The sequence below is a fragment of the Pleurodeles waltl genome, chromosome 4_1, assembly GCF_031143425.1.
Source record: "Pleurodeles waltl isolate 20211129_DDA chromosome 4_1, aPleWal1.hap1.20221129, whole genome shotgun sequence".
Lineage (NCBI taxonomy): Eukaryota > Metazoa > Chordata > Amphibia > Caudata > Salamandridae > Pleurodeles > Pleurodeles waltl.
The window spans coordinates 532,468,081-532,491,854 of record NC_090442.1 but is presented as its reverse complement, the minus strand read 5'-3'; the positions used below and the strand labels follow the sequence as shown (position 1 = coordinate 532,491,854).

Sequence of the window (23,774 nt, the reverse complement as noted above, 5' to 3'; positions counted from 1 at the left end):
AACCTGACCAGAATGTATTGGAGCACTTTACATGAGCACCAGGTACATTATAAAAAGTCACTATCGTTTTTTTGCCTTTTACGCTCAGGGAGATAAGTGATTTGTCCAGAATCACAAGATGCTGATCCGAGGCAGAGGTCTGAACCTAGTGCCTTAGCTCCAAAATTGGTAGCTTTGCCTGTAATGCCACATCCTCTCCCCAAGAATTAATATCACTGAATTGGGTAATAATAACTTCTGTTGTTCTGTTGTTCAAACACCTGGAGACGTCATTTTTGTTTTACTCTGTCCACAATCATCGATTTTATTAATTTGTCATCATTACTTGATAAGAAAACAGAGCAAGGAAGCTTTTTCCTTATAATGGGTATTCCACAGCAACCTGTCAAATACATTGCAAAGATATTTCCACGAGATGTGCAGTTTGTAATTAACTGTTCTGCATTTGAGAACATTTCAACTGTTTCAGAGTATTTTAGTTTTATTCTGATTTATTTCAGATTCTGTTCTATTTGACTGATATAAAAGCAGTGCTGCACAGCAACACCCATAACCAAATGAGAGGTGGGAGCATCATATGCCAACCATGGTTATTATGTTGAACACACTCATGACCGTTATGCTTGAAAATGTACTACTCAAAGGGACTAATGAAATATATTTTTATGTTATGCATTTCATCATGCACAAACTAACTCCAGAGAGCAGCCAATTCTTACAAAGAATTGTTTTGAAGCAGAAGTATTTCAAACGTAGGGTTTTGTGCATAAAACATTATTGAGGGCTTGAGTCAACAAAGCCTTTTGTGTGTTTAAGTTCAATGTAGGTGCACGTCTAAGTTACTTTACGAGTATGTATGAAACCACAATTTGTATTCTCAGTATGGAAGTTTAAACTCTTCAAAAGGTTTACTCATGCAAAATTTGTGTGACAGTCGATTTTCTCCTAGAAGCGGTGAATAGGTGTTCAAACATTCAAACCCTAGAGGGTTAACAATAGCTAGGATTACCTTTTCAGAACATTTTTTCAAATGTACTTATAGTCATGGAATAAACTCTTTTTATAATATGATACCATTATGGAACTCTGTAGGTTTTGATTTAGTGGCACTCGTTTTCTTAATCCTCTGCGGTAGAACAATTTGGTGTGACTTGTTTGTCTGCCAATCAAGTAAGCGCTACAGACGTTTCCTGTCGGCATATTTTAATAGCGCTTGGTTGGACATAAAATTCTGAACTGGAAAGCAATGTTGAACTTGTCTTTCAATCTTAAATTTGATGTGCTCTTTTCATATTTTTTAAATCTTTTTTCACACAAAACATACAAACATGTAATGCAATTTACAAAAATATTCAAACTAGTAACACAATTAGATATTGTCCTTACTAAAAAATTAGGTAAAATGCTAAAGAAAGTGTAAATAAATGTTTCTAACGGAGATGCCTATGCAGATAGATCTGAGGATATGAAATGAACAACAGCATAATTCAATAAAATAACCTTTCAGGTTTGTCAGAAGAATTGTTTTCTAATTATTTCTCTAACCTAGAATAAGTTTTCTCTGATCGGCAAATAAATAGGAAGATTCTGTCACTAACAATACTCTAGGCTAGAAGACACCCAGAGTTTGTTCAATTTTTAATGTTTTACTGCATTACTTCTATTCAATATGTTTTGAAACATTGCCTTCAGGAATGTCTGTTTTCAGAGTTTTATTTCTATGTAGTGTATTCCTCCTTGGATTTAGTGAAGTGTTTAGGGAGTGTATAATAAAACATTCCTTTAGGGGTTTTCTAATTAAGTGATTTATTAATCACATTATTTTCTTTAATGATAGGTGTTAGGAATGGAGTCTCTGGTTGGCAGTCAGTTTACACTCTGTCCAAGCAGGGACCCTCACTTTAGTCAGGGTAGGATAATACACACCTAGGATAAACCCTGCTCTCCCCATTGGTAGCTTGGCACAAGCAGTCAGGCTTATTTCAGAAGCAATGTGTAAAGTATTTGTACAAACACACAGAGTAACACAGTGAACACCACAAAAGGATTCCACACCAATTTAGAACAATAGCCAACATTTATCTAAACCAAACAACACCAAAACGTTAAAAATCCAACATACACAAGCAAAGATTTGAATTTTTAAAGTAAAAAGAGTCTCAATCCATAGAAATCAATGGTTGGGTTGTTTTTAGGATAAAGTACCTCGTATGTGTCAAAAATAATGTTGCACGGGGGAGCGTGCGTCAGAAAAGCAAGCGATACATTGATTCCTTACTCACAAGTGAAGCTGGGCACTGATTCTTTCTCCGGTGGGCAAGCGATACATCGATTCTTTCCTCACAGGGAAGAGATGCGTCGATTTTCGGACAAGCATCCTCGGGTCGGTGCAGGGATGTTGCAGGTTTTGACACCCAGGGACAATGCATGGAAAATCCGGACGCACAACAGCAATGAATCTGTGCTGAGTTGACGATGCATCAATTTTACCAGAGATGCATCAATTTTTCAGCTGCGGTGCAGGCGCTGAGTCGATCTTTCTGCCTCTCAGCCCCGGTGCATGGATTTTCTCCTTGGGTTCACCAGCTTCTCCTTTCAAGGGCCCAGGGACTGGATGTGGCATCACTTGGCAGTGTAGGGGTCTCAGCAAGAGATGCCAGGTGCTGGCAGATGAATTCTTTGATTCCCCTGTGACTTCAGAACAGGGGGCAAGCTCAGTTCAAGCCCTTGGATAATCTTCAGAAGCAGGATACACAGCAAAGTCCAGTCTTTGTGCTCTTTAAGGCAGAAGCAGCAATTTCAGGACAACCCAGCAAAGCACACATAGCAAAGGGGCAGTACTTCTCCTCCAGCTCTTCAGCTCTTCTCCTTGGCAGAGGTTCCTCTTGATCCAGAAGTGTTCTAAAAATCTGGGGTTTGGGGTCCACTACTTATACTCATTTCTGCCTTTGAAGTAGGCAAACCTCTAAGGAAACTCTCTGTTGTTCAGAAGATCCTGCCTTGCCCAAGACTGGCCCCATACACACTCCAGGGGGTTGAAGACTACCTTGTGTGAGGACAGGCACAGCCTTTTGAGGTAGAAGTGTCAGCTCCCCCCACCCCACTCTCGCTCAGGATACTCATAACGATATGCAGGCTAAATCTCAGCTCCCTTTGTGTCACTGTCTAAAGGGAATTCACAAACAGCCCAACTGCCAGTCTGACCCAGATGTGGATTCTATAGGCAAGCAGAGGCACAGGATGGTTAAGCAAGTAAATGCCCACTTTCTAAAAGTGGCATTTTCCAACAATCTAAAAACCAACTCTACCAAAATATGCATGTTTAAATTGTGAGTTAAGAGACCCCAAACGCCATATGTCTTTCTGTTCCCAATGGGAAACTTCACTTAAAATATATTTTAAAGTAATCCCCATGTTATCTATGAGAGAGAAAGGCCTTGCTATAGTGAAAAGCAAATTTGGCAGTATTTCACTATCAGGACATGTAAAACACACAAGTACATGCCCTACCTTTTAAATACACTGCACTCTGCCCATGGGATACCAAGGGCATACCATAGGAGTGACTTACATGTAGTAAAAGGGAGGGTTTGGGCCTGGCAAGTGGGTGTGCTTGCCAGGTGGAATTGGCAGTGTAAAACTGCACACACAGATACTGCAGTGTCAGGTCTGAGACATGTTTACAGGGCTATGCATGTGGGTGGCACAACCAATGCTGCAGGCCCACTAGTAGCTTTTGATTTACAGGGCCTGGTCACCTCTAGTGCACTGTACTAGGGACTTACTAGTAAATCAAATATGCCAATCAGGGATAACCAATCATAATCACAATTTACACTGGGAGCACTTACACTTAGCACTAGTCAGCAGTGGTAAAGCTCCCAGAGTGCCAAAAACCAGCAAAAACACAAGAAGCTGAGGCAAAAAGATTGGGAAAACCATGCCAAGGATGGAAAAGTACGCAACAAAGCTCATTAGGGAATTTATGAATGATTGAGATGGATTAAAACAACACTGTAATGCTTCATACCTCTGTCACTCAATGTGTCTCCTCACACCCAGCTTCCAATCTTCTCTCCCTTCTTATTTGCCTTCAACATTTTCATATTCAAATGATTCCTATGAATCCTAGGTTTACCTGATTACTCTTGGTTTCAGTGACACATTTCTGACATGCCTTGTAAGTTGAATTAGTTAAAAATGTATTTTGCCATAAACCTTGTCAATTTCTAATTTTTTTACAGTTTCCATGCAAAAGAAAATGGAAGTCAATTTCGTAAAGACATTCCAGAGCTGCTACCAAAGTTACTAGTCTAGCATATATATTATAGCCAGTTTTCTCAGACACAGCAACGCCCTTTCAAACCTTTCCACCAAGATCATGTACATCATGATTGCCCAGCTTATGTCAGATTTTCAAACAATTCACATCAAATACATTTAGACACCATAAATTGAAATGATATTAAATTACCCGGTGGTTATCTTGGGAATCTGCAATGGGCTGGAGCCACGGGGTCATATGTTGGTGAACCCTGATCTATATGATGCAAAGCCACAGTCTGTGAAATCTGATGTGAACCAGAACTGTCAACCGGATGGAAGAAAACACCAGTCTAAACCACTTTACTTACCACACACCATAGCACACAAAGCCTTCAAAACGCTTACTGACATTGAAATGCTGCGAATTCTGACACAAAGGTAGTGTTTCCCAAAAAGTCATTTTGGCTACATGTTAAGCAACCTGATTTAGCCTATACGTGTAATTCTGCTTTCAAATGCATATGTCACAAATGTGTATGTACATGAAAATGTATATGGATGGAGTCAGGGTGATGAGAAGCTGAATGTTACCAGTAGTGCAGTGCATACAAAATCCCAAACTGTACTGTTTTACGTTGCATTCTCCTTCCATCTTTTATATTCAGGACAGATTTTGAAATGAAACGCTGAGAGAACATGTTGGGTAAATAGTTACCATTAGGTAATCATTATCTGTGCAACATAAAGTAACAACATGGTTTCTATTTTTAGGTCACCGCGTGGCCAGGACGCTTGGAGAGCTGCAGACTACAAAGGTAGGGTTGTTTTTATTATTCCAATTATGTGATAGTTTATTAATCATTTCTGTAATAAGGAAGCGTGAACAGCACAGCTGTAAATTTGATATTTGGGGCTGGTATAGGGATAGCCAAATCTGGCTGTGAGCCACGAAATCCAAATGCCTCCTTTCCAGTCATTTCTTCTTTGGAAATGTGTTGTTTATGTATTTCTTATCTTTATAATTTAGCATTTAATACAGTCCTGATAACTTTGTACTATGGCAAGAGAGTTTGGGCCAGGCCTGGCAGGCCCACCCACTCAAAATATACGACTGTGTGACACATGGACTCAGCCCTTGTTACCTGCCACATGAAGAGGTGAAGATGCAACACTGAACAGTGAGCTGTAAACCCTTGCACAGAGAGTTTACAGCTCAGGTGTGAATGCTCTACATAACTGGGCTTTAACTGGAGTCCATTTAAAACCACCCTAGGACATTGAAGGTGGTGCCAGTGAGTTACCTATTTTGTGGGGAATGGTAGTTGTAGTTGTTCAGGCAGAGTGGGGGCTCAGGTTCCACTGATCGTTGTCCTGCCGCTTCACTAAGGCAAAGCCCCTTTCTTCTGTACACTTATATGATAAAAAATGTTCTTAAATTTTCAGGCCTGGACTGAATCCGCAGCAGTTGTTGTATGTGAGTAGCAGAGAGCACTGAGAGTTGCCAAGTCACAGTCCTGTGACAGGGCAGCAAGGGTTGTTAGAACAGCTATGTAATATGTTTTCTTCTAATTATAATAAGAATCAAATAGCTGAACAGTTTTCAACGGATAACACGCTCAAGGAAGGTTTTACAAGGTTAAACTGTCCACCTGTGTAACACTATAAAATGGATCAGAAAGTATAAGGATTTTTGAACCGGCATGAAAACCTTGAAACTCTTGATTATGTCTCACGTAAATCAGTGGACTCGTCTCTTCACTATGTGGGTATTTTCCCTTCTACAGATCCAACATGTACACATTGTACACAATAGGATGATTAATAGCATCTTTATGGAGCTATTGATTGGGAACCATAGTAAGAGTGCTATTATACAGAGATAACAGAATGAAACTCCATCCCCTAGCTGAACTGGTGCCACAGTCCATGAATATGTTTTAGAATTGAATCATTTATATCACAGCTGTTGTAGTGTAGTGACCTGAATAACAAAAGTAAAGTGAAGAAATGTTTTAGACTTTGAGCTAAGAATGTTTTTGACAAGTTACTCTGGAGTAAGAATTCATACTTTAAAAAATATGTATAGGCAGCCCTTTGAATTTCTTTTACAGGTTTTGCAGTCAGTTACCTTTTCAATAACCCTTTCTCCTCCAAATCAGTCTTCTGACATGGACTGTTTAAATGCCCTTCTTCATTTAAATCGAAAGGTATTCGTCCATAGATCATCTTTTTATTTTTCCCTTTTCTTCACCTCTCACCCTATTACTTGTATAAATGTCCCTCACTTTTAATTTCCAACTGTAAAGTTAAAGCAAAAATTCTTAAAACAACATTTTTGCTTTGCCATAGGTTTTATTCTTTCTACTTTACTCAAGATGAAATGTACGAAGGCATGATACAGTACGGAAGCGTGTGATTCTCAAAATCACAGGATGTGCAATGGTAAATCAGCTTTTGGTAATATGCAAAAGTAATTTTATGAGTCAGAAAAGTCTTTCTGACTTGCAAAGGGATTTTGGGACCCATTCTGAATTGCAATTTATAGATTACAATGTGGTAATGGTAACTGGAGGAACTGGATTCTCTCTCTGCCTGTTTTCTGTGATTTGCACATTTCTGTTTAAACACTTGTTTTGTGACTTAATTTCACGGTGACTCACACACCTTAAAGGGAGCGAATTGAAGTGTAATTCAAGTGCTCACTTGTTCGCACTCTCTAGTTAACCAGTTTTGCACCACTTGTGTTTTATAAACTGTTGGCCATATTCAGTATGCAAATAGCAAATTTACCAGTGGCATTTCTACCTGAACCTGGCAATCCTACATTAAAATGGCACCACTGGTACAAATCTTTTGAAAGCTGTTTGGTGGGTATTGATGGGCTAAATTTTTCTCCCATTTGGAAGAAAGCGATTTTATACAATTGCCTGGGAACTGAAGGACAAAGGATTTTTGACCACCAACCTCAAGCAATACCTTTGTCCACTGATCAATGGGATGTTTTCACAGAGGCGGTCAATAAAATAGAAAATCATTTCAAAGATCAAATCAAATCAAATCATTAGCATTTATAAAGCGCGCTACTCACCCGTGCGGGTCTCAAGGCGCTAGGGACAAAGGGGGTGGTTATCGCTGCTCGAACAGCCAGGTCTTTAGGAGTCTCCGGAAAGCGGAGTGGTCCTGGGTGGTCCTGAGGCTAGTGGGGAGGGAGTTCCAGGTCTTGGCCACCAGGAAGGAGAAAGATCTCCCACCCGCCGTGGAGCGTCGGATGCGAGGGACGGCGGCGAGTGCGAGGCCAGAGGAGCGGAGGGGGCGGGTGGGGACGTAGAAGTTGAGGCGTCTGTTGAGGTATTCCGGTCCCTTGTCGTGGAGGGCTTTGTGTGCGTGGGTTAGAAGTCGGAAGGTGATCCTTTTGCTGACTGGGAGCCAATGCAGGTGTCTCAGGTGTGCGGAGATGTGGCTGTTGCGGGGTACATCGAGGATGAGGCGGGCTGAGGCGTTTTGAATGCGTTGCAGGCGATTTTGGAGTTTGGCGGTGGTCCCAGCGTAGAGGGTGTTGCCGTAGTCCAGGCGGCTCGTGACGAGGGCGTGGGTCACGGTTTTTCTGGTGTCGGCGGGGATCCAGCGGAAGATCTTGCGGAGCATGCGGAGGGTGAGGAAGCAGGCGGAGGACACGGCGTTGACTTGCTTGGTCATGGTGAGAAGGGGGTCCAAGATGAAGCCGAGGTTGCGGGCGTGGTCTGCGGGGGTCGGTGCGGTGCCGAGGGCCGTGGGCCACCAGGAGTCGTCCCAAGCGGACGGGGTGTTGCCGAGGATGAGGACTTCCGTTTTTTCAGAGTTCAGCTTTAGGCGGCTGAGCCTCATCCAATCTGCGACGTCCTTCATACCCTCTTGTAGGTTGGTCTTGGCGCTGGCGTGGTCCTTGGTGAGGGAGAGTATAAGTTGGGTGTCGTCGGCGTAGGAGGTGATGATGATGTCGTGCTTGCGTACGATGTTACCGAGGGGGCTCATGTAGACATTGAAGAGTGTCGGGCTGAGTGATGAGCCTTGAGGTACGCCGCAGATGATCTCAGTGGGTTCTGAGCGAAACGGAGGGAGGTAGACTCTTTGGGAGCGGTTTGCGAGGAAGGAGGCGATCCAGTCCAGGGCCTGGTCTTGGATCCCGGTGGAGCGGAGGCGGGTGATTAGGGTGCGGTGACAGACGGTGTCAAAGGCAGCCGAGAGGTCGAGAAGAATGAGGGCGACTGTTTCACCATTGTCCATCAGGGTTCTGATGTCGTCTGTGACTGAGATGAGGGCGGTTTCAGTGCTGTGGTTGGTTCGGAATCCGGTCTGTGAGGGGTCGAGCAGGTTGTTGTCTTCCAGGAAGGTGGTCAGCTGTTTGTTGACGGTCTTCTCTATTACTTTGGCTGGGAAAGGCAGAAGGGAGATGGGGCGGAAGTTTTTCAGGTCGCTCGGGTCAGCCGTAGGTTTCTTTAGTAGGGCGTTGACTTCGGCGTGTTTCCAGCATTCGGGGAAGGTAGCAGAAGAAAAAGAAGAGTTGATGACGGTCTGGAGGTGCGGGGCGATGATGTTGTCGGCTTTGTTAAAGATGAAGTGCGGGCAGGGGTCCGAAGGGGCGCCGGAGTGGATAGAGTTCATGATGGATTTGGTTTCTTCCGTGCTGATGTGGGTCCAGTTGTTGAGGGTGATGGTCGGGGATGTGGGTTCGGTGGTGTTAGGTTGGGTCTGGTGTCCGAAGCTGTCGTGGAGGTCGCTGATCTTGCGATGGAAGAAAGTGGCGAGGGATTCGCATAGATCCTGTGAGGGCGTGACGGTGTTGGCGTTGGTGCTGGGGTTGGAGAACTCCTTGACGATGCTGAAGAGTTCTCTGCTGTTGTGGCTGTTTTTGTCCAGTCTGTCGGTGAAAAAATTCCTTTTGGCAGTGCGGATCAGGTGGTGGTGTTTGCGGGTAGCGTTCTTGAGGGCGGTCATGTTGTCAGCGGTGCGGTCCTTGTGCCAGGCTTTCTCAAGTGCGCGACAAGTTTTCTTTGATTCTTTGAGGGTGTCAGAGAACCAGAGGGGTTTCTTGGTGTTGTTCTGTCGCTGCGAGCGTTTGAGGGGAGCAAGGTTGTCTGCGCAGTTGGAGATCCAGTTTGTGAGGTTGAGGGCTGCGACGTTGGGGTCGGTGGTGAGGGTGGGTTGGCTGGCGGCGAGTGCGGCGAAGAGTTGCTCTTCAGGGATCTTGTTCCACTGTCGGCGAGGGATGGGTTGAGTGCGGAGGTGGCGGGTCTCGCGTCGGAATGTGAAGTGGACGCAGCCGTGGTCGGTCCAATGAAGGGCGGAGGCGTGGCTGAAGAAGACGTGTTTGCTGGCGGAGAAGATAGGATCGAGTGTGTGTCCGGCGATGTGGGTGGCAGTGTTCACCAGTTGTTTGAGGCCGAGGTTGGCGAGGTTGTCGAGCAGGGTGGTGGTGTTGGGGTCGTTGTTTTGTTCCAGATGGAAGTTGAGGTCGCCTAGGAGGATGAAGTCCGGTGAGGCGAGGGCGTGCGGGGAGATGAAGTCGGCGATGCGTCGCTGAAAGGGGCGCGAGGTCCGGGAGGACGGTAGACGAGGGACCCTCTGAGGGTGGTCCTCGGGTCGGTGCGAATCTGAAAATGCAGGTGTTCAGCGGCGAGAGGGGAGTCTTCAGTGGAGGTGGAGACGCTGATGGAGTCTTTGAAGACGATGGCGATACCTCCTCCTACTTGGTTGGTGCGGTCTTTCCTGGAGATCTTGTAGCCTTCGGGGATGGCGGTGGCGATGTCTGGAGCAGAGGAGGCGTTCATCCAGGTCTCCGTGATGAAGGCGACGTCCGGTGCTGTGGAGTCTAGGAGGTCCCAGAGTTCAACGGTGTGTTTGTGAACGGAGCGAGCGTTGACTAGGATGCACTTGAGGTGGTTGATGGCGCGTGGGCTTGTGGTCGTAGTTGTTGCGTGGTGGAAGATGCGTTTGCAGGAGTTGCAGGCGAAGGGTCCATGGGTGCGTTTGGGGTGAGCTTGGAAGCAGGTGTTGGAGCGTCCTGGGTTGAGGGCATGGAGGGTGGTGGGGTCATAGCGGATCATCGGGGCTTGGGAGCGCTGGGGACCAGGGGTCGTGGCGCTGGGCGCGGGTCAGGCGCGGACGGGCGCAGACGGGCTTGCCTCTGGCGCGCCTCCGGTGCGCCAGCGGCGCGGTCGCGCAGCGGCCGCCATATGAGGTAGGAGGGGGGGGAGGGGTCAGCTGGGGGCGAATGGGAGCTGGGGGGCGGGGGCGTGCAGGAGGTCGCGGCGGGAAAGCGCGAGGGAGGGGGGGACAGGTAGAGTGAGAAGAGCTGGGGGAGGGGGGTTTAAGGGTGGAGGGGGGAGAGTCTTAGGAGGTTTAGGAGATTAGGGAGAAAGATAGGTGTAGGGTTGTGAAGATAGGGGAGGGGGGGTTGTAGAGGTGGGTGAGGGTGAGAGGTAGAGTGAGGGGATAGGAAGATAGGTAATAGAGGGGGTGGCGGGAGGGGGGAGAGATAGAGAAATAGGCAGAGAGAAAAGGTAGATAGAGAAATCGATAGATAGGGAAAAAGATAGAGAGATAGGAAGATAGGAGGAGGTGGAGAGTGAGGGAGTTGGATAGTGGGATAGAGAGATGGAGAGATAGGTAGATAGGAGGAGTGAGGGAGGTAGAAAGTGAACGGGTTAGATAGGGGAGATAGAGGGGGGGATGCGAGTGGGGGAGGGGGATGAGGCAGGAGCAGGAGGGCAGGCGCGGGGAGAAGAGGACGGAGGAGGCAGAAGAGCCGAAGGCAGAAGACAAGAAGACAAGAAGAAAAGAAGAACAGAAGAAAAGAAGAACAGAAGAGCAGAAGACCGGAAGGACTGAAGACCGGAAGAGCAGAAGACCGGAAGAACAGAAGACACACAGAAGAACACAGAAGAACAGAGAGGAATACAGAAGAACACCGAGGAAGACAGAAGAACAGAGAAGAATACAGAAGAACACAGAGGAAGCCAGAAGAACACAGAGGAAGAAAGAAGAACACCGAGGAAGACAGAAGAACAGAGGAAGACGGAAGAACACAGAGGAAGACAGAAGAAGACAGAGGAAGACAGAAGAACAGAGAAGAATACAGAAGAACACAGAGGGAGACAGAAGAACACCGAGGAAGACAGAAGAACACAGAGGAAGACAGAAGAAGACAGAGGAAGACAGAAGAAGACAGAGGAACACAGAAGAACACAGAAGAACACGGAGGGAGATACAAAAAACGAAGAAACAGAGTGCAGAAGACCACAGCAGAAGATGAGGAAGAAGAGAAGAGGAGAGAAGACGGGGAGAAGAGGAGTACAGAAGAAGAATACAGACGAGGAGCGAGGAGGAAGAACAGAGAAGAAGGAAAGAGGAAAAGAAGCAGGAGCAGGAGAGAGAGTGAGTAGCGCGGGGCAGAACGATGGGCTGGGAGGTGGGGGGTACTTACTGTGGGGTGGGTCTCAGGAACTCAGGAACCTGGAGGAGCTGCTGCGGCAGGGGGAGCGACCTACCCTTGGGTCAAGGGTCGCTACCACTGTCGCGCAGCGGGCGCCATATGAGGTAGGAGGGGGGGAGGGGTCAGCTGGGGGCGAATGGGAGCTGGGGGGCAGGGGCGTGCAGGAGGTCGCGGCGAGAAAGCGCGAGGGAGGGGGGGACAGGTAGAGTGAGAAGAGCTGGGGGAAGGGGGTTTAAGGGTGGAGGGGGGAGAGTGTTAGGAGGTTTAGGAGATTAGGGAGAAAGATAGGTGTAGGGTTGTGAAGATAGGGGAGGGGGGGTTGTAGAGGTGGGTGAGGGTGAGAGGTAGAGTGAGGGGATAGGAAGATAGGTAATAGAGGGGGTGGCGGGAGGGGGAGAGAGATAGAGAAATAGGCAGAGAGAAAAGGTAGATAGAGAAATCGATAGATAGGGAAAAAGATAGAGAGATAGGAAGATAGGAGGAGCTGGAGAGTGAGGGAGTTGGATAGAGAGATGGAGAGATAGGTAGATAGGAGGAGTGAGGGAGGTAGAAAGTGAACGGGTTAGATAGGGGAGATAGAGGGGGGGATGCGAGTGGGGGAGGGGGATGAGGCAGGAGCAGGAGGGCAGGCGCGGGGAGAAGAGGACGGAGGAGGCAGAAGAGCCGAAGGCAGAAGACAAGAAGACAAGAAGAAAAGAAGAACAGAAGAAAAGAAGAACAGAAGAGCAGAAGACCAGAAGGACTGAAGACCGGAAGAGCAGAAGACCGGAAGAGCAGAAGACCGGAAGAACAGAAGACACACAGAAGAACACAGAAGAACAGAGAGGAATACAGAAGAACACCGAGGAAGACAGAAGAACAGAGAAGAATACAGAAGAACACAGAGGAAGATAGAAGAACACAGAGGAAGAAAGAAGAACACCGAGGAAGACAGAAGAACAGAGGAAGACGGAAGAACACAGAGGAAGACAGAAGAAGACAGAGGAAGACAGAAGAACAGAGAAGAATACAGAAGAACACAGAGGGAGACAGAAGAACACCGAGGAAGACAGAAGAAGACAGAGGAAGACAGAAGAAGACAGAGGAAGACAGAAGAAGACAGAGGAACACAGAAGAACACAGAAGAACACGGAGGGAGATACAAAAAACTAAGAAACAGAGTGCAGAAGACCACAGCAGAAGATGAGGAAGAAGAGAAGAGGAGAGAAGACGGGGAGAAGAGGAGAACAGAAGAAGAATACAGACGAGGAGCGAGGAGGAAGAACAGAGAAGAAGGAAAGAGGAAAAGAAGCAGGAGCAGGAGAGAGGGTGAGTAGCGCGGGGCAGAACGAGGGGCTGGGAGGTGGGGGGTACTTACTGTGGGGTGGGTCTCAGGAACTCAGGAACCTGGAGGAGCTGCAGCGGCAGGGGGAGCGACCTACCCTTGGGTAAGATGATCTTAGCATTATTGTTGAGAGACACAAATTTTTCCCCAGGAAGCAATTCCAACATGAGTCGATTGACAGCTTTATAGCTGAGCTCAGGGTATTGGCTGCTACTTGTGAATGTATTGGTCCCCTAGATCATTATCTTAGAAACCAATTAGTAGTGAATTGTTTTGATACGAGAATTCAAGAGAAAATTTTATGTTGGAAGAACCCGACACTGAATGAAACATTAGAAATAGCCAGAGGTATTGAGCGTTCCTTAATAGCTCCTAAAGAACTAAGCAAAACAAAAATGAACTTAGTAGAAAATGTGAACATGGTTTTACCTAAATCTAAAACACTTACGTCAGTGACATCTGAGTTAAAGAAAAATAATGCCAAAGGTGTACTTTGTTTTAGGTGTGGCTCTAAGTCACATTTAGCTAATGCAACTAATTGTCCTGCTATAGGAAAGGTGTGCATGAAATGAAAGAAAACTGGCCATTTTGCACGAGTATGTAGACAATCGCAGAAGGTCATGATGGTTGAACAACAACATTCCCCATGGCAGACAGAGAATAGTGAACTTGACCTTGTGAAAAGTTGCGTCTTGATGGTGGGTGCTACGCCCGACTGTAATGCAAGTGGTAAGCCTTTGAAAGATCCTGTATGTGAAATCAAGATAGGTGATACATTGTTAGATGTTACGGTGGATTCTGGTTCACCCATAACCATCGTATCTGATGTGAATTACCATTTGAATTGGAATGAGCTTACCTTAATGCCGCCGGACAAAAAAACGGTTGCATTCGATGGTCAAGAAATAGATATGATGGGGTATTTTCAGGAGAAGATTTGTTACCAACATAAAACCATCAATACTAAAGTTTACATAGCTAAAAGAGGGTACAACATCTTGGGGTGGAGAGATCAAGGGCAGTTCGGCATGGTTCTCAGACCAGGTATGGATCAACCAATTACTTTGGATGAAAAGTTCGACATAAAGTTAGATTCTCTTCAAGAGGTATTTGATAAGCATACTGCTATCTTCAGAAACAAACTTGGCTTGGTAAAGGGGTACGAACATAAAATTGTACTTAAACCTGAGGCAGTGCCTGTAGTACACAATGTACGGAACGTACCATTTAGTATTAGAAGGAAGTTGAAGGTGCATTTGTGTTAATCTATGTGCTGAAGCGGTTATTGAACCAACTGACTCATCTCAATGGGTATCTCCGATTGTAGTAGCAGTTAAGAAAACAGGTGATTTAAGATTATGCGTAGACTTGAGGTCTTTGAACAAGAACATTTTGGTAGACTGTTTCCCGTTGCCTAAGATTCAAGACCTGTTAGCACAATTGGGGGGAATGAAAGTGTTTTCCTCGATCGATCTTAAGTCGGATTATCATCAAGTTGAATTGAGTAGAGAATCTCGTAGTCTTACTACATTTGTCGCACCGCTTGGTGCTTATCGTTTTCTGCGTATGCCATTTGGGTTGGCTTCTGCGGCTTCCGTATTCCAGAAGCTTATGTATCAACTGCTCGGTAATGAGTGCGGCGTATTAGCCTATCAAGATGACATTTTGATTGGTTCGGAGTCAGTCCAAGAACATTTACACAAACTTGACAAGGTTATCGGAATCCTGGAGGTTCATGGAATTACAGTTAGAAAAGAGAAATGCAAATTCATGGTTGATGCGGTAGACTATTTAGGACATAGAATTTCTGCTCAAGGGATTTTACCCAAGAAGGATTTGTTAGGTGCAATCGAAAATTCACCTTCTCCTAGGGATAAAGACCAATTAAAGTCATTCTTGGGCCTATGTGAGTATTACGGTTTGTACAGAATTTTGCTTATCTAACTGAACCATTGAGAAAAATATTGAGAAAAGGGGAAAAATTTCAGTGGCAAGAAGAGCAGTTGCAAGCATTTTCTATGCTCAAAGAGCTCGTAGTGAAGGTTCCTGCCCTTCAACCTTTCAGCGAGGATGCACCGTCCATCATTACTGTGGATGCGAGTGGAGTTGGTTTAGGTGCTGTTTTGGGTCAAATGGTGAATGGTAGGGAACACACCATTGCATTTGCGTCTAGGCGTATTTCTGAGACTGAGGTAAATTACAGCACAATGGAGAGGGAGGCATTGGCTTGTGTGTGGGGTGCTAACCATTTTTCAACATATGAGTGAAGTAGAGAATTTACTGTAGTCACGGATCATAAACCATTGGTTTATTTGTGGAATGATAAAGTTTTTAACAAAACCAGTCCAAGGTTGACCAGGTTGTTAGCTAAGTTATATGAATTCAACATGAAAATGAAGCATATTTCCGGTGGAAGTAATGGCAGGGCTGATTTTCGTTCTAGGTGTCCGGTTTGCATTCCTATTGATACAAAACAAATTGAAGATGAAGAGGTTGTAGTGGGTATGATTGATGGTGTGGTTGTTTCGGAAGGAATCGTTTCCAGACAGGATTGGAAGGAGGCAGTGGACAAGGACAACTCTCTTTTGCTTCTCAAAAAGTATATTTGTGAAGGTTGTCCTGGAGGAAATAGTGTTCCTGAAGTTATGAGATCATTTGGTAAAGTCAAAGAGGAGTTGAATGTGGAGGACAACCTTGTTATGAGAGGGGAGCGTTTGATACCCCCTAGTAGTTTAAGGTACAAATTAATTAAATTGGCTCATGAAGGACATGTGGGGATAACTGGCACAAGAAAACGGTTGCGATTGTATTATTGGTGGCCGGGTATGGATTCGGAGGTGGAGATGGCAGTCAAGAATTGTTGTGAGTGTAAAAAGGGAGACAAAAGTTTGCATATGAGGGAGGTGCCACTATGTCCAGTACCTTTTCCTGATAAACCTTGGCAAAAGCTAGGATTAGATTTTATTGGTCCAATGGGGGTGTGAATGGAGGCAAGAGGTATGTGTTGGTTGCAGTAGATTATCATTCCAAATGGATTTCGTAAATTTTTTTGAGGGAACCTAATACTATCAGTGTCATTGGATTTTTTAAAGAGATTTTTCGTTGGGAGGGAATTCCTAAATATTTGGTCACGGACAACGGTGTACAATTTGTTTGCATCAAATGAGGGAATTTTTGAAGGGTCTTAGTATTAAGCATCTTACCACTGCTTTATATAGTCCGCAAGGTAACGCTCTTGTGGAGAGGGTAAATAGAATGTTCAAGGAAACTATTCAATTAGCTATTCATGTGGGGAAGAGTGTGCATGATTTGGTTGCAGAAAGAATTTGGTGCTATCACAATACTCCTCATTCGTCTACTGGGGTAGCTCCTTTTGTTTTGTTAAAAGGTAGATACTCTTGCAATGAACTATCTCCTGAGTGGGTGGTGGAGGAAACCATGAAGGGAAGGGTCACTCCTGATATTAAACAGGTGAAAGAGAGAGTGGAGAAACTGCAAGGTAGAAGTAAATTGAGATATGATAATTTAAAAAGTGTGTGGGATATGCAATTTGGTGTGGATGACAAAGTCAGAGTGACGAGACCTCATGGTAAAAGAAGTGGTGAGTCGAGTTTTTATCCTGTTACTAAGGTCATCAGAGTATCAAAGCATTCTGTCATGGTGGAAAATGGTAAGTGGTGGAATAAGAGGAATGTGATGAAGGTTCATCATGAGCAAGAGGTGGTTCATGAGGTTCAATCTCCAAGTGTTCTTGTCGGAGGTGAATTTACTGGTGGGGGTATCGTTGGTAATGCTCAGGAGGTGGGCTCTGGCGAAACTATGCAGGGAAACAGGGTGGTACATGAAGGTGGAAACTCCAGTATGGGATGTGTGAGTAATCAGGAGGAGGGCTCAGGTGAAAATGTACCGGGAAGCAATGTGCAACATGGATTCAACAGTGGAAATTCAAGCATAAGAAGTGAAAGTGTTCTGGGTGAAAACCTGGAGGCAAACGTCAATAGGCCAAAAAGGAATGTTGTTAGACCTAAACATTTATTTAAATCAATATGTATTGTATTAATGCAGATGTATTTTGTTTAAAATTGGGGTATTTGTAGATCAATGTCTGTTGTTGTATTTGTTAAGGGGGAAGATGTGTTATGTTCATGATATTGTGTGCATTATCTGTAGCAGGGCGCCTTTATGGAAGGTTCCCTGTGGTGAATTCTGGCGTGCTCAGCGGCATTCCAGAGGAGACGGTTGACGGCTGGATCGGTCTCTGGAGGGCTGCTGAGGACGTCGGTGTTGATATGAAAATAAAACATCGAAATTCAAGAATATTTCCCGATCTGCTGATTTTCTTCCCGCACCGGATTTAACACCTTCTTTGTCAAACAGATCAATACATGGTGTAACCACTAGACATTAGAAGAAAATTGCCTTAAAGTCATTCCATTGCTTCCTGGGGAAGTCCCATCAAGATAACTCAATAGCAACAACACAGCTAAGACCAAGCTAGATCCCTTTGAGTATTAAGCCTAGACTTTGCAATGCCCTGAAATCTTTAGTACATGCATAGTGTGTAGCCAGGCACACAAAAAAATTGAAAATATGCTCTGTTTTTATCACATATAGATACTAGAAAGAAACAGTAACATACAGAAAAGAATGCTGAAAAGTGGTCCAGTCACTCATGCTAGCCATGCACTTATTTTGGCGGTTGGTAGTGCTTTGGTACGGTTTCTTCTTGCGTTACAGAAAGGTAGGATGCAGATTTTTAGGCTGCCACATTTGAATTTGTTAACTAGCATTCCTTTTTGTTGTTGGTTGGGTATGCTCACCGTGTATAGTATCTCTGATGCTTTTTCTGTCTTGTTTTATTTATTTGCCTTTGAACAACTGTTTGATTCAGCTGTAATGTGCTACTCACATAGTTTGATGTAGTTCACTTTAGGGTGTGTGACTTTCCCTGTGTTTTGCTGACTCCAGCCTTTATCACAGTTTAAACTTTGCTTCTTCCTGTCAGCTGGAGTGCCACAGTCTTTGCAGCTGCCCCATATTCAAGGCCTCATGGCTAGTTTTGGTGGTTGCGCACATCTTTGACTCAGTGGTGCTTGTGGTTGCTGGCATGCAGGCTGTATATCTGAGTGAGTACCCTCAGAGCCTGAGGCTGATGCCTGAAATGCTGTCTTGCGAAGAACTGGTTCAAACTTAGTTGATTGTGGTGGTGATTAGGGTGATAATGAGGGTGACTTAGCTTACTTCTGTGGTCTTCCTACTATCTTCTTGTTTATCTCCTTACCGGCCCTTGACTTCTGGCTCTTCCCAAACGTGTTTGGGTGCTGTGTGGTTATCCTTCATAGTGGCTCCCATGCTGCTGGTGTTGCTGGTGCTACTTTTCTTATTATAAGCCATCAGTGTAGTGGTTTCACGTAGAATGATGGTCACTTCTCTTCACCAGTGTGGTGAGCCTCAGAGGCAGGTCCAGATTTTGACTGGGCTGCAAGGAAGTTGCTCTGTGCCAGTGCTGTTGACTTGGGATGTAGTTCAGACTGGGTCACAAACCCCTTTGGCCCTTTTTTATTTCCTCCACCTGCAGTATCTGATATGTGAGTGTGTGCTATGCTGTTTCATCTTAGCAGTGTGCCGGGTGGTGCTCTTTAGTTATAAGGCACAGTACACCCTTTGTGAGTCAGTTTCTTATCACAATATCATCAGCTTGGTATAAAACCTGTTACTGAGAGACTTAAGAATTTGTCTTTTAAAGAAAATAAATTGAATGTGCCTGTATCAGAGACACGTGAGAAGGGTATGCCCAGATGAGGGACCTGTGCTCAATATGCCACCGGATTAGAGCTAGCCTGGCTGATGAGGGGTGATATCCCGAATCTGGTCCCAGGATGCTTATTTCCAGTTCAGAGAGGATCTCCTCTGGAAGTTCGGGCTTGACTGTTCCCATGGAGAGCAGGGCCAAGACTCAGTTCCATATGGCTGGGTTAAAACTGGAATGGCGTGGTGAGCAAATAAAAGAATGGATTTAGGTCCAGATCTGTGACTGGGGGTAAATGTTTATCATTGTTAAGCATTCCATCCATCATCTGTTCTTTTTGCATCTGCAGTGAGATAATAGCATGAGCTTGAACTGCCTGACTGTTGTTGTGAGTGGTGGCCATGCAGTGGTCAGGTGGGATTTTTTAATCCTAAAAGAAACTCCCAGATAAGACTTTGGAGGCATGTATGATGTAAGACTATAAGGGAGTGCTATTGCCATCGGCCCTGTGCCTACAGGAGAGTTGGTGTCTGTTGTCATTTGAGAAGTGAGAGGGCGTTCTGAACAGCTTGGATCCTATTAGGAATCTCAGTCATTAGTATTTGAAGTTCAATTTGATAGAAGGAATGAAGTTCCCTCAATCCACTAAGCCCAAGAGGCAAGATCTTTGGGGTAACTATGATTGAAAAACAACTGCAAATCATCAGTTTCTAACTGTATTTGTCACTGCTCTATTATTATCATGTTTCATTAGCCTAGTACCCCAAAAGGGTTAGGCTGATAGTTTTCACATGGTGCAGGATTGGACTCAGTTCCCCACAATCTGGTGGTGTTGCCACCCAATTCCAGCAGTCTCATTGGTACAATGAGGGCCAACATGACAGGAGTAACATGCTTGGATTAAAATCTTGACATCTTTCGAGCATTACATTGTTGGGCACCAGTATCTGCTGATCTTACTTAGTAAGCTTTGAATTTGTCATATACTGGGTTTCGGTTCTCGTAAGCAAAACGTCTACAGAGTGAGGGACCATAACAGTTAAAGGGTGTCCCATCACTATTCTTTCACATCTCTCTAGACTTGCACTAACCGCAGCTACAGATTTTATACAACCAGGCAGCCCTGTGGCAACAGGATCTAGGGTATTTGAGAAGTGGGATACAGGCCTTCTTGCATCTCTGTGTAACTGAGTAAGCACTGAGAGAGCACAGCCCTCCTTCTGACTGCAAAACAATATAAAATGTTTTTGATAATCAGGCATTCACATTGCTGGGACACAACAGAAACTTTCTAAATTCTATGGGATAGAATTGGATTTAGATTTCGGTGGACAGGATTTCCATTCCCATTGTGAGGGAGTAACCCATTGGCCGAGTTCTAAATCAGGCTCTTTATGTCCATTCTCAGCCAAAAGCAATGGTGATAATGCTGTGATATACTTACGCAGACCTGACATCTCAGCTCCGATTCTGTTACATGTAATGGGAGAAATTTGGAGTGCTTTCGCAGTGAAACGTAAACCATCTCAATTCTAAGCTGTTCCCACTGGGACAGTTAAAAGACGTTGAACCCACAGGACTTCCTCCAGTGGATCTACCATTGCAAACTGATAGCATTTGTTATCTGGGCATGTTCATAGTGCATGGGATGCAGGGGTGGCAAACTCTTAACCTGGGATGAGTAATCGCATAGCTCTGTTTATTCTTACAGTTTTGGAACACCCTGAAATTCTCTCTGATAGGGAAAATTGCCCCAAATAAAATGGTGTTACTCCCTCGTCTGTTTGTATTACAGGGCACGATGCATGAAATCCTCCGAAGTGTCTTTTGAGACATAGACCGGCTCCTGATAGACCGACTTTTGGCTGGGAAGAGACACAGAGTAGGCGTGACTACACTTAAGGTGGAGTGGGATAGGGGATGCTTGGAAGTACCTGATCTAAAACTCTATTTCTTGGCATCACACCTACAACATGCAGTCCGTAGGTTTGACGACAAGCTAAACTGAGAGATGTCCCTATTGTTGGGCACATACAGGGATGCAGATTTATTACTACTGGGTAACAGAACGGCTGTTTCTTTGCCACATGTAGTATGACTGGTGCTCAAACTGTGGGAGCAGGTGGTGCAGGAAGTGCTCCATAGAGCGAGATATGAACTGGCCCTAGACTTCTGAACGAATAGGCCATTTGCACAGATAGCCCACTTTATAGCTGTTGACTGTTGGCGGAGGGCTGTGTAACCTTAGATGTTTTTAACCCTGTGGGTCAATTTATCACACAGCAGGACACAATTGACATGTTTCAGCTGGGGCGCAGGGACTTCCTTCCATATGCTAAAATAGCAACAACTGCATGACAGACATGGCTGCTATTTCCTGATGACCTGGAACCCACACAGACACTAGTCACACAGCTGACAATATCGGGAGGTCATTACACACTTATACTGAGCTCTCTGTGCAGACAGACTGTGACATCCCCTAAGGAGTGAGGACATCTGGTGCCAGATGTGTGAATTTCCCATCACATCCACATAATGGATTAAAATCCATAGAGGACTGCGGAATGTTTTGTGAACTCAGGATTTAATTTACTTCAATATAGCTTCGTACAGATTACATACTTATGGCCCAAACTCTTGCATGCTATTTCCCCGGCTAGGGATTCTGGATGTGTGTGATGTGGGTATGCCTCAGCAGATTTTATCCAGGTTGTAATGAGCTGTCCTCAATTAGTGCAGTACTGCGATGAGATAATGCTCCATTTATACAGGGCTATGAACTGGCTATCCCCAGGGAGCTCAAACAGTGCCTGTTGGATCTGGTTCCCAACAAAAAGAAAAAATATACTTAGCAGATTGTTCACAATGTTTGGTCTGTATGCTAGCCAAATGACACATTGCCATTGGTGTTTGAGCCCTAGACCTTCCCTAATGAATGAATGGTTGAGGGATATAACAGAATCGGCTGGGGCGGAATAAGCTGATCTGAAAAGAGTTGAGAGAGACACCCACTTGGCAGACTACTTACTTGCTTGGGGGCCATGATACGGAACCTGACTTCTGGCACTGCTGATACCTCCTCTGGTTCTGGGAATTCTTCGGGTAATGAATCGCATGCGGCTATTAACACACAGTAGGACTCCTTTCTATGATCTTGCAGCCCAGGGATAGAGACCATGTGATGGTATTGAGAGACACTGAGCTGAGTACGGTGGGTGGGTCGACTTCTTATGTTACAAAAACAGATTTTGATTGTTGGTTGTAATGCTATGTTTTATTGACTTAAAATGGCAAATGATTCAATCCACTGCAGTACGGATGTGTTGGTTACTCACTTCATGGTACTGTTATCAATGAGAAAAGTAGAACCACTGAGAAACCTTACTGTACATCTCAAAGTTATGTATTCTGTAGTCATGCACTTTGTTTTTCAAATGCCAATAAAGAAATACTTTAAAAAAACTGAGCAATGACGTCCTGTTTATAGGATTCTTTTGGGCTTGGTGCCACAAGTAGATCATCAATGTGCTGCAAAGGACCAAATTACAAGGCATGTTAAATGTCTCTAGATTTTTCTTTAAGATCTGATTAGAAATCGAAGAACTCTCAGCATACCTTATGGGACTCTGCGCCATACTAGGACCTTCTCTCGAAACACAACTGAGAATATCGTCATGTATTGGAATGAAGAAGAATGTTTGACACAGATCCACAACAGTGAACCTTTGTGTTGTGCACAGAATTTGATAATGGTGGCTGGATTCGGTATCACATCCTAACGTGGGATTACAATATAATTTACCTTTCATAAATCTGGTACAATCCTAAATTTCCTTTGTGTTTTTGTAATCCCGTAAACGATGAGTTGCATGGACACCTGATTATTTCTATTAGATTTCCTTTTTGTAACATATCCTCAATTAATGGTGTTATTCCTGCTGTTATTTCTGAGGTCATGTGATAGAGTGTTGTTCTTGGAAAAATCGCATTAGGTTTAACTGTAATTCAGGCTGGTTCAACACTTTTGATTACTCTGATATACTTTCCTGTGAAATCCAATACTTCTTGGTTTACAGTCTCTTTACATCTGTGGGTAATTCTTCTGCTATTCTCAGTGTGTAAAGCACTACTGCATCTTGTTAAGCTAATTTGAACTCAACATTGTAACCATGGGTTTGAAATTGTACTCCAGTAGGGGTACAATAAATTGTGCAATTTAGCTTGCACAATAGGTCACACCCTAAGAGAGTTACAGGACTTGAGTCACATACAACAAACTGGTGATTTTTTTCAAAGGAACCTATTTTTACAAGTACTTCTTTTGAAAGTGGATTGGTAATCTGTCAATTTGAAACACCTATGACTTGGATCTTCATTCCCGAGAGGGGTAGGTCTTGGATCTCCTCTGTTCTAACAGTGGAATGGGTAGCTCCTGTGTCAATAAGAAATTACAATTAGAGGCCATTTACCTCACTTTCTGCAAATGATCCATTCTGGTGTACCTCTAAGACTGCACTAAGCATGCAACCTGCCTCCCTTCTCAAGCACCGTAATTGTGACGTATCTGGGTCTAACCTCTCAATATCAAACATAGGAAGCTGTTGAATTGCATTTTGATTTTGAACTTGCAATGCATTTAATTTACCAGAGGAATCTGATTCTGGTTCAATTTAGGATTACCTATATTCTGATAAACCATGGGAGCTTGTGGATCTGGCATCATTCAGGCACCATTACTGTGACGAGTCTGAGTCCAAGCTCTATTTATCAAACATAGGAAACTGTTGAATTGCATTTTGATTTTGAACTTGCAATGCATTTTTATTTACAAGGGGCATCTGATTCTGGTTCAATTTATGATGACCCACATTCTGTTGAACCATAGGAGTTTGTGGGACTCACATAATTTGAACTTTGTCTTGTACTGTGTAACCGGATTGGGAGTTTCCCGGCCACAGAGA

The 23,774-nt window shown here is 44.5% G+C and overlaps 1 protein-coding gene across 19 annotated transcripts in view; it reads left to right on the top strand.

Annotated features, from left to right (window-relative positions):
• The window catches only part of LOC138287896 (neuronal cell adhesion molecule-like), a 799,924-nt gene that overhangs the window by 129,951 nt on the left and 646,199 nt on the right, over nt 1-23,774 (top strand). For all 19 annotated transcript variants that reach the window (XM_069228880.1, XM_069228863.1, XM_069228870.1 and 16 more), the window contains exon 2: nt 5,038-5,081. The gene's annotated coding sequence lies outside the window, so the exon portion shown is untranslated. The remainder of the gene's footprint in view (nt 1-5,037; nt 5,082-23,774) is intronic.